The 10,750-nt window shown below is 36.8% G+C and overlaps 1 long non-coding RNA gene across 3 annotated transcripts in view; it reads left to right on the forward strand.

The window, feature by feature from the left end:
* Positions 1 to 9,772, forward strand: part of LOC126232187 (uncharacterized) — a 227,265-nt gene extending 217,493 nt beyond the window's left edge. For all 3 annotated transcript variants that reach the window (XR_007544690.1, XR_007544691.1, XR_007544689.1), the window contains exon 3: positions 9,531 to 9,772. This is a non-coding gene — a long non-coding RNA (uncharacterized LOC126232187). The remainder of the gene's footprint in view (positions 1 to 9,530) is intronic.
* The last annotated feature ends 978 nt before the right edge of the window (positions 9,773 to 10,750 follow it).

Here is a 10,750-nt window from a genome sequence, read left to right on the forward strand (position 1 = left end):
TCCTTAATCTATCTTCGAGGGTAAGTTGTAGTGTCAGTATTGCCTTATGCGTTCAGACATTTCTATGGAATCCATACTGATCTTCCCCAAGGTCGGCTTCTACCAGTTTCTCCATTTGTATGTAATGAATTTCTGTTAGTATTTTGTAGCCATGACGTATTAAACTGATAGTTCCGTAGAAACTTCCTGGCAGTTAAAAACTGTGTGCTGGACTGAGACTCGAACTCGGGACCTTTGTCTTTCGCGGGCAAGTGCTCCACCAACTGAGCTACCCAAGCACGACTCTCGCCCCGTCCTCACAGCTTCACTTCTGCCAGTACCTCGTCTCCTACCTTCCAAACTTTACAGAAGCTCTCCTGAGAACCTGCAGAACTAGCACTCCTGAAAGAGTGCTTCTTAAAGTTTGGAAGGTAGGAGACGAGGTACTGGCAGAAGTGAAGCTGTGAGGACGGGGCGTGAGTCGAGCTTGGGTAGCTCAGTTGGTAGAGCACTTACCCGCGAAAGGCGAAGGTCCCGAGTTCGAGTCTCGGTCCGGCACACAGTTTTAATCTGCCATGAAGATTCATATCAGCGCACACTCTGCTGTAGAGTGAAAATTTCATTCTGATAGTTTGGTTATTTTCACATCTGTCAACACCTGCTTTCTTTGGGATTTGAATTTATATTCTTCAAGTCTGAGGATATTTCACGTGTTCCATACATCTTGCTCACCAGATGGTAGAGTTTTATCAGGGCTGGCTCTCCCAAGGCTGTTGGTAGTTCTAATGGAATGTTGTCTACTCCCTGTGCCTTGTTTAGGCTCAGACCTTTTAGTGCTTTGTCAAACTCATAATGCAGTATTATTTCTCCCATTTCATCTTCTTCTATGTCCTCTTCCACTTCCATGATAGTGCCCTCCAGTACATCGCCCTTGGATAGAACCTCTATATACACAATCAAATTTTCTGCTTTCTCTTCTTGGCTTAGAACTTGTTTTCCATCTGAGCTCTTGATTATCATACAAGTGGTTCTCTTTTCTCCAAAGGTCACTTTAATTTTCCCGTAGGCAGTATTTACCTTAACCCTAGTGATAATGCCTACCATACTAAGATATCTAATACTCCACACTCTGACATATGGGCTGCCTGTCTTGCTTTTCCTGATAACATTCTCCTGGGTAGTCTCTGTCTGTAGATCTGAATGGGGAATTTTTTTATCTCCAGAATGATCCTAAGATAATTTTGTACAGTATAGATGCATGATCTTGAGAACATAAACACACAGCTACAGTTTACCTTTACTTTCAGCCATTTCCAGTATTGGCAAAGGAAGTTTGTTAATGCTGCAAGGCCATGTCAGTTGATCTTCCAGACCATTGCTCCAGCATCTACTGAAAAGGCTTTTTACACCTCCCCTCCCCCCCCCCCCCCGCCTTGAGGAAGCATGGGTTAGCTTGATTTCTCCACAGATAATACTTCATTATGGTTGCACATAACATACTGTTTTCAGTATCGTTGACATGCTAGCAACCCTACCTCGGTATTGTCCATGGTATGTTTGAGGTGGGGGCTGTATGCTATATTGTTAAACTACTGTCTTTGAGCAGGAGAAATAGTTGTAGCATACATATTTGTAGAATTACTTTCCTATCTGTATAAACATAAATAACAGTTCTGAGAGACTTAATTGATACACATACAAAGAAAGATATGAAAACTGTTGCTATGTCTCAGATTTAAGGCCGTAACTCCTGGTTTAATGATCAGTTACTTTAACAATTACCCTAACCAAGCATGCCTCCAGGCCTGCCAAGGGGACGTCACTTGTTTCCTCATAGATTTTCATCTTAGGTGAAGCAGTATGACACAGTTCTCCATGAAAGTAGAAACAAGGAATGCATTTGTGATTGGGTGATTTCTGGCAAGTATAAGAAATTTATTATGTAGTTGTCTGTAGCGGAGTGCATAGGTAATTCTATAATAAGCATAAAGTTGGTGGTTCAGATCACACTAATAGCAACCAGTTCTTTTAGTTTTATTTAAATTCCATATGTAAAACGAATGGCAATTTTTATTCATACTGAATCAAAATTTATGAAATAGTTAATTTAATTAAAAATTACATAAAAATGCAAGTATTGTTGAAAAATTAAATTTTGGTACAGAAATTGAAATAATCGGATAGAAAATAAAGTAATTTCCCATAAATGTATCAAAATCTATGTTTTAAAATGTCATGTAGACCTAATGTAAAAAGATCTAATTTTTACTAAACCATTACAATTCAGTGTTTGTTAAATTTGCAATTTGTTAGTAGACATTGAATTTTTTAAAAGTAGAAGTAGTTCATATTAGGAGATTTGAACGAGCAACTTTTACACTACTGCACTTTTATGCTATACTCTCAATTACCAGCAACTGTGTTAATAAGTAGGAAATATTTTGTAGTTGACAGCACTCAGAAATCTTCTGATTTTAAAAGTCAATTTTTTTAGTTGTTTGATAATGGCATAGTGCTGGTTTAGGAAAGTGATGGTCCAGTACTAAACTCCATATACTATGAATCTGAAGGAAATTGAGGAGGATGATCTGTAAGATCCCCTTTTCAGTCAAGTTCTTATTGTCACAGTGATGTGTCCATAATGGTTAAGGTGACAGCCCATAAAACGTAAGAAATACAAGTTTATCTCATCAATGTGGCCCAAATAAATTTTTACATGTGTTACGTAGAAGATTTTCTAATGTTAACCATTAATTAGATCACTTTGTGGGCGTTCCTGATTAGCTGAAATCATCTGGTATTCAAAATTGTATTGGCTGACTGCATTGCAGCAGCACTGTGAGTGAACAGAGCAATCAATGTTACTTAATCAATGACTGTAGGATCCATTTTTATTCTTGCAGAGAAACTGTTTCCTTTCCAAAATCATCATATCGGAGAAAAAATTATGTGATGTTTAGGTCTCTAGCTCCAAACATGTTTCCTGCGCCTCTTTTTACAAATGGAAATGACATGTGCATTTCTCTATTCCCTTGAGAAGCCATTGTTCCATAACACTTCCATTGCCAGAGGTTGTTGTGCAACATCCAGGTGTTTTATTTAATCTGATGGCTGCCCCTTCAGGTCTAGCGGTCTACTCTGTGTAGATTAAATTTGGTTTTACCTTCTCCCTCCTGTCGCCACCTTAGTCAATTATATATCTGTCATTTTGGCATCCATGCTGTAGTCGAAAATGTGAAATGCTTTGTTATGTTCTCAGGTAAAGCATTGTAATTATGTCTTTTTGTTCCTGTCTTCTCTTTCGCTTCTGTGTACAACATTGTCAACAAGCATTTGTAGAGATGCCTTGGGTCCATTTTCCAACATTTTTGTTCAAAAGTTCTGGAATTTCGTTTTTTCATTTCATTTTTTCCAAGATATGGACTTGCTTATAGATTAATGGAACACTTCTTACATAAGCTGTGTCTTGATGGTTCTTATATGTTCAGTTTTGGTTTGCAATGGGAATCTAGTAGATTTGGCTTCATTTGAATCTATTACACAGATGCCTGCTGCCATGTAACTGTGTTATGTTGTTAAACAGATGCAGGTCCTCACTGTATTCCACAACATTCCCCATAGTTGGGTGGTTTGGCTATTATATAGTTTCTAATAACTTTAACAGGTTTGTTAGGCAGAAGTATATTCTTTTCTTTCAAAACTTGTTTTTAACAGTAGTGATCTGTCATGCTTTAGTAGTCTAGTGCTCAGGATCAAATATCTGTATTTAGAGAATTGATTATTTTGGGCATGTCTATTGCTAACACAAAAAACATTTTCCTGTTGTGTGGGTTTTCTAAGCAATTACACAGGCTAATTTTGGGAAAACATGTTTTGTAGATTTTCACAGGAATTTTTGTTCTCACAGCTGTGGCACTGTCACAGGACATGATTTTGAGATGAATGAGTTCAGATTGTCCTCTGGAAATTTAGATCTTCATTTTCTGTGAATTACCTAAATCTCTTGAAGGAAATGGAGGGACAGTTCCTGATGAAAGGGTGTGGCTCATGTTGTCTGTTTGCACAACCTCATATCATGTTGTTTTTCATTGACATAATTGTCCTCCACATCTTTTTCCCACACTCAATGCATGCATTTCCAATTATGTAGTTCCCAGGTATATATAAAATCCTGTCACTGTGGTGTGATAGAGGAATTTGTATACATTATTTGCTAGACTATTTCTTAAGCATTAATCTGCTATGATGGGTGGAGGTTGGAACTCAAATGGTTATTCTTCCACCTCACACTTAAAAATTACTTTTTCCTCACATTTGATACTTAACTGCATGCAGATTTCAAATTTCAGTAACATGCAATGAGATAAATATAGATTTATCTCATTGCACATTACTGATTTTTCATGATGATAAATGGAGTACTGCCAGTGTTGTGTGGTGCATCTTTGTGGTGGGTCCTCTGTATGGAATATGAGATTTTGTAGCTAATTATTTCTAGTTTTCCGTCCAGTGTTGTGTGTACAGTGCTACTGTTAATGAAACTCTAGATCTTGTCTTGAATGCTTACACATTTTTCTAAGAGTAAGACGATTGCTTATTGAATGTATAAGTGTGAGGCTACAAATTCAAGTGTTTTGGGTTACGTCCCAAGTATAACCTGTCACTTTTTCATGTCTGGAAATTTTCTATGTGGAAAATGACAATTTCCATTCCAGTGTGATGCTGTAGGTCCTCGTGTAACTTACTGTGTTAGTGAGTTCAGAGGTTGGAGGAAGCCAGTGGCATACGACATCCAGTAAGACAGTGCATGCTAGAGCACTAATGTGTTACTAACTACGTCCAGTTTGATGGAAAGCTTTACGTCTACTTTGGGTTTGCATTTAGATTTTGTGACATTTGACGTGTATTTTATTCAGTACCAAAATTAGGTGATCCACACTTGATCTGCATTTACCTGCGTATTGTCTTTACAGGTGGTTTTCTAACCTAAAAAATGCATTCTGCATGTAACCTACTATTTGGTTAGCTTCTTCTTGACCATAGTGCCCTCATGGTCTTTAGAGGCATACCCTATCATCTTCTGCCGAATAACACAGGTCAGAAAATAGGGAACTAAGATCATCATAAAATAAAATAAAATAAAAATGTTCTTATTGGAGCCTTCAACTTGGCACAGGCATAATAGATAGTGATTGGGACAGGAAGATAAACATTGTTTTCTATAAAGTAAAGAAGTGTAGTTTGTGAGTGGAGTTCTACAAAATGAACAAGAAATTTTGTTGTGCAACAACATTGTTTCATTGGTAGATTTGCTGATTGGCCAACCAAACTCACAGGAACATAATTTAGTTGCAGATGATAATCTATCAGTACATAGAAAAATATTGAGGATCATACATAACCCAGCCATGTAGAAAAATTAGGTAATGATAGAACACCACATCTCAGATGGAACCTTGGCGAACACAAGATGCTGATATGTCTCTTGTGCCATGTACATTTATACTCAATATATTTTGTTTCTCTTATCTTGTTACATAAATAACTTCTCCATGCAAGTATCATTTGATGATGTAGAGATATGAATCACTTCTCTGTAGTGGTATGTATTGCCACATTTCTTCACAGTGGTGCGTATCACCACACAAGGCTGCTGTTTGCTTGAGAGTCTTGGATTTCCCAGTGATGAGCAACGCCTCACTGCTTGATTGGATGCTGCTAGGAGGTATTCTTCAGGCCCAACAGGTGAAGTGAGTTGTGTTGGTTTGGGTGTCCAATCAATAACACTCATCACATCTTGTCTCTTAATGAGGGAAACATGAATTCTTATTGGAGCCTTCAACTTGGCACAGGCATAATAGATAGTGATTGGGACAGGAAGATAAACATTGTTTTCTATAAAGTAAAGAAGTGTAGTTTGTGAGTGGAGTTCTACAAAATGAACAAGAAATTTTGTTGTGCAACAACATTGTTTCATTGGTAGATTTGCTGATTGGCCAACCAAACTCACAGGAACATAATTTAGTTGCAGATGATAATCTATCAGTACATAGAAAAATATTGAGGATCATACATAACCCAGCCATGTAGAAAAATTAGGTAATGATAGAACACCACATCTCAGATGGAACCTTGGCGAACACAAGATGCTGATATGTCTCTTGTGCCATGTACATTTATACTCAATATATTTTGTTTCTCTTATCTTGTTACATAAATAACTTCTCCATGCAAGTATCATTTGATGATGTAGAGATATGAATCACTTCTCTGTAGTGGTATGTATTGCCACATTTCTTCACAGTGGTGCGTATCACCACACAAGGCTGCTGTTTGCTTGAGAGTCTTGGATTTCCCAGTGATGAGCAACGCCTCACTGCTTGATTGGATGCTGCTAGGAGGTATTCTTCAGGCCCAACAGGTGAAGTGAGTTGTGTTGGTTTGGGTGTCCAATCAATAACACTCATCACATCTTGTCTCTTAATGAGGGAAACATGAATAATCTTGCAGCCAGTGTCCTCCCTTTCCTTTTAGCTGAAAAAAAGTCAGCAATGTCAAGCACATTGGAAAGCTTATGGTCCTGTGGTATTTTGACTGGAACCCCAGGGGCTTCTGTTGTTTCTTAGTCATTGCCATGGAGACCTGGTAAGTGGAGGTACTTCCGATGTACGTATGTTACTTTGAAATGGCTTTAATGTGCCCATATTAATAACATAGTTCATAAAGCCAACAACTCCTGTGGAGAGGTTTATTAGCTAAACTTTACAAATGATGGTCCACGTACTGCACTTGGTTATGGTAAAAAGTAGATATTTGTAAAATGTCTCTGAAGTGGTTTGGTGACAGGCAATGGGAGGATATTACATCATAGAGAATGCACAACTGTTAACCAGCTCAGTCATGCTTTTAACATACAACATAATCAATTTTGTGTATGGCCTTTCCTTCACAGCATGCTTTTGACACATGCTGATGATTCTGTTAATGTTATATAATCATATATGTGTTTATACAGAACACATGTGCAACTTTTGATTTTGAAATTTTATTAATAATTATGTCTGGTATACAAATCTTGGATTTGGTAAGTGGTATTGTGTGGATAGTCCTGTCTTCATGTTCTTTTGCTGCTCACAAGAGGTTCTTGTATTGGGGTGTAGAGCAGTATTTCACTGCCTGTCTTCAAATATTATTAAGAGCTTTCTCTCATAGGTGGAATCTATGTTGTGACAGACTGATATATAGCCTACTCTGAGGTTTAGGTTAGCCTGGAAACTGACAGTTATCTTTTCCACTATTTCCTGTTTTTGTACAGAGTCCTGCAGGATACAAATAAATATCAGAAACAAAAGAGCAAAAATAGTTGCTGAAAACCCAGTGTTACATTATGTGTTAAATGTTTTTTTTTGTTTGCCCCCTGCAAGCAGGGTTTTTCTTTGAAAATTCAGTTTGATCTCAATCTAGCACTTGATATGTCAAGGTAGTTGTTAGGTTGAATCCTGTGTTTGACTTGCCATTGAATCAAAAATATTATGTCATTGGCTACACAAATTGGCTTTTCAGCCATCATAGTTTCCCATTACAGCCTGCAACATGTGTTACTAATATACACTTTGTGGTTAGAGGGGCAGGGGGATGGCCCATCAAAAAGTTGTACCAACTTTTGTTGGATTGTAATTTTGTTAGTGTTGCAGGTGCATAACTTCATTTCTTGTCTCAGGTGATTTTTAACTTTATGAATAAGAACTTTGCAAAGAACTTATTTGGCTTCCATGTGCAGAACATAAAGAAGTTTGATGCACTGAACTACCTTACTGCATCAGTGTTTCCGCATTCACACTTGGCAAAAACAAAGTGCCATCTTCAAACTTACATCTGTCAAAGCATATGCTTGCTGCACTCATGTACATTGTACTGTGACTCAACCCACACTGCTGTTAATACTAGTTTTTTTTTATTGTGGTGGTGTGTGACATCATAACATGGTGTCAAATGACCCCTATGTCATAATTATAATCTGTTGTATGAATAAAATTAAATTTCATGTAATTTAAAGTTCTGGTGTTAGGCAATTGTAATGGATACATCAAAATGTCTAAATGACATTTGGAGCCCTCATAAACAGCCAGTTCTGTTTTCATGTAAATTTTATTTATAATATATTGATTGAACTAGCCTGAAAGGGGGGCTGGAAGGACTGAAACCACACAAAAAAGAAGTTAACTTAAATTCTGAGATAAAAATCAAGAAATGCTGTTGTGATGTATGTCAAGAGATTTGATGTGAATTCCATTTGAACTAGTTGTAGTTCTGACTTCCAGTAAATATTAGTAGTATCAGGTATAATATCTAAAAAGGAAACGAAAAGTGAATATTTGCAGTACATAGTGAGATCTGACATAGTAAAAATAATTGAAATAACAGGGTAGAGGAATAAATTTAAAGCAAATCAAATACTGTAACAAAAAGCTTGGGTTACATAGAACTTGCTTTTGTTTTGTAAGATTTTACGTTTTACTTTATGAAGGAGTTTCCATCTGAACCAGTCAATCACATGTAACGAGAGAGAGCTTGCAGTTGATCTTGGACTTGCGAAGAGAGTGGAGAGTTCAATGGAATTGCATCACAAGATTGAAGCCATTGACCATACCACACACTTCACCAAGCATTTTACAGACAATAGACCAGTTTCGCCTGCTCCTGTGCACTAGGAACATGAAAGTTTCTGGATTTGTCTTCATACATAAGGCATACAGTTCAGTTTAGTAATGTTACTGGAGTTTCTCAGTCATGCAATTGCAAATATATTAATAATAATTGATGTTGCCATCTACATAAACACTGCGAGTAATCAGCATCTTCCATTCATCAGCAAATAAAGTGAATTTCTATGCACATAAATTTATCCAATTCCTCACAATAATGAATCAACTTTGCAGTGAAACAGTAGAAATTCTAAAAATTTGTCACATAATATGATTTATTCAATGATACAGAAATTTCTACCCGCTTACACAAATCCTGATGTGCGCAGTGGCCTGTGTCAATGCTGGTGACTGTGACCATCCCCAGCAGAAATGCCTCAAATAAAATTACAATGGTGGCACACTATTTAAATGTTCAAATAAAGCATGAAAATGGATGATAGTGGTACTGGTGAAAAGGAGAAAATTGTCATGATATTTTAGATAGTGTGTGGTGTGTAAGTTTGTCTTGAAATGAAATGGTATTATATTAGTGCATTTATCTGCATGAACTGTCTACCCACAATAACATGTCTAAAACAGAGCTTTAGTTTCAAATGTTTGTCGTGTATGATTGTTGTGTATTATTGTTTTTCTGACATGTTCTGCATCCTGTAGGACCTCAGCAATATGGCTCAATTAGAATGAAAATAAATCTAATCTAATGTGACAGACATTTTCTTGTTACCTAAGGCCAGATAGGGAATACATCTGACCACTAGCTTTTTAGCCCCGCATGTTTTGTAACCACTACTCAAGTGCAAGTGACAGATGCTTTGAATATGCCATCATTCTTTCTTTTTTCAGTTTCTTGAAGATCCACTAAAGATGCCTAGTCTTCATATAAAGCATGACCCAGAACTGAAACAGGATTTGGATGGCACTGAACATGATGTAAGTTTTCACAACAGTGATGCATTGTGCATGAAGTACAGTATTAATATCATGAAATGCAAATGGGTGCATGCAAATGGGGTGATCATAACTGATGAAACATTAAAACCTAGGATAGTAGCACTTCTCCAGAATTTTTATAGAATTTCAATTGACTGTAGGTATGATGTTCTCTTGTGTTTAATGGTATTTGAATAAAACTTGTAGGAAACTAAGTTTATTAACTGTAAACCATGGTAATTTTATTGTAAATGTAAATAATGAATGCCTCAAATTTGAACTTGGAACAAATGTACCAAAGAAGACTCTCCTTTGCAGCAGCTGTCAATTAATTTGTCTCTGTCACAGTTCTATAATAGAAAAAGTGTAAGAGGTAAAGCAATCAACCATAAGCAGTAAGTTATCAGCTAAATGTTGTATTTGGCATACATTTCTATTTGCTGAAGTATTTAAAGAAAAACAGCCTGCATTACTGGAATAGTGTGTTTGCTCTGTGTAAGGGCTATGGGTTTATCCAGTACACATGGCATAAATTTACAGTGTAATGGAACATTGCTTTTCCCAAACATTTTGCAAAGTGAAAACATGATGATAGCAAGAATGTTTGTAAATAGCATTAATTTTAGTACATTATGGTGATAGTCAGTGAAATTCCATATTTATTTGATTAACGATCACCATAGTGTACTAAATTTAAGCTATTTACAAAAATTTGTAACACCTCTTGGATATCTATTTTTGGTGACAGTAACCAGCTCTGTGGAGTGAGATCAGTTGTGGTGAGTGTTGGTATTTTTACTAGGTAGACGTGATTGGAAAATGAAAAGAACGGAAACATTTGAGATGGCGCATTAGAAAATGCTGCTGAAAATTAGGTGAACTTAAGAGGAATATGGAGTCCTCAGCTGAACTTTCAATGAAATAAATGTATGGGAAAACTGATTAAAGGAAGGGACAGAATGATAGGATATGTGCTAAGACATCAGGGAATAAAGTAGTCAGGTGTGTTTCCATCTCACTTGGGGGGGGGGGGGGAAATGTTGCTATTACACATGTCAAATAAGAACTTTAAATGGAGTGTAGTTAATTTCTATGTTTGTTACTCAGTCAGTAGTGGAAGCTTGTCAAGCACT

The sequence above is a fragment of the Schistocerca nitens genome, unplaced genomic scaffold (assembly GCF_023898315.1).
Source record: "Schistocerca nitens isolate TAMUIC-IGC-003100 unplaced genomic scaffold, iqSchNite1.1 HiC_scaffold_466, whole genome shotgun sequence".
NCBI lineage: Eukaryota > Metazoa > Arthropoda > Insecta > Orthoptera > Acrididae > Schistocerca > Schistocerca nitens.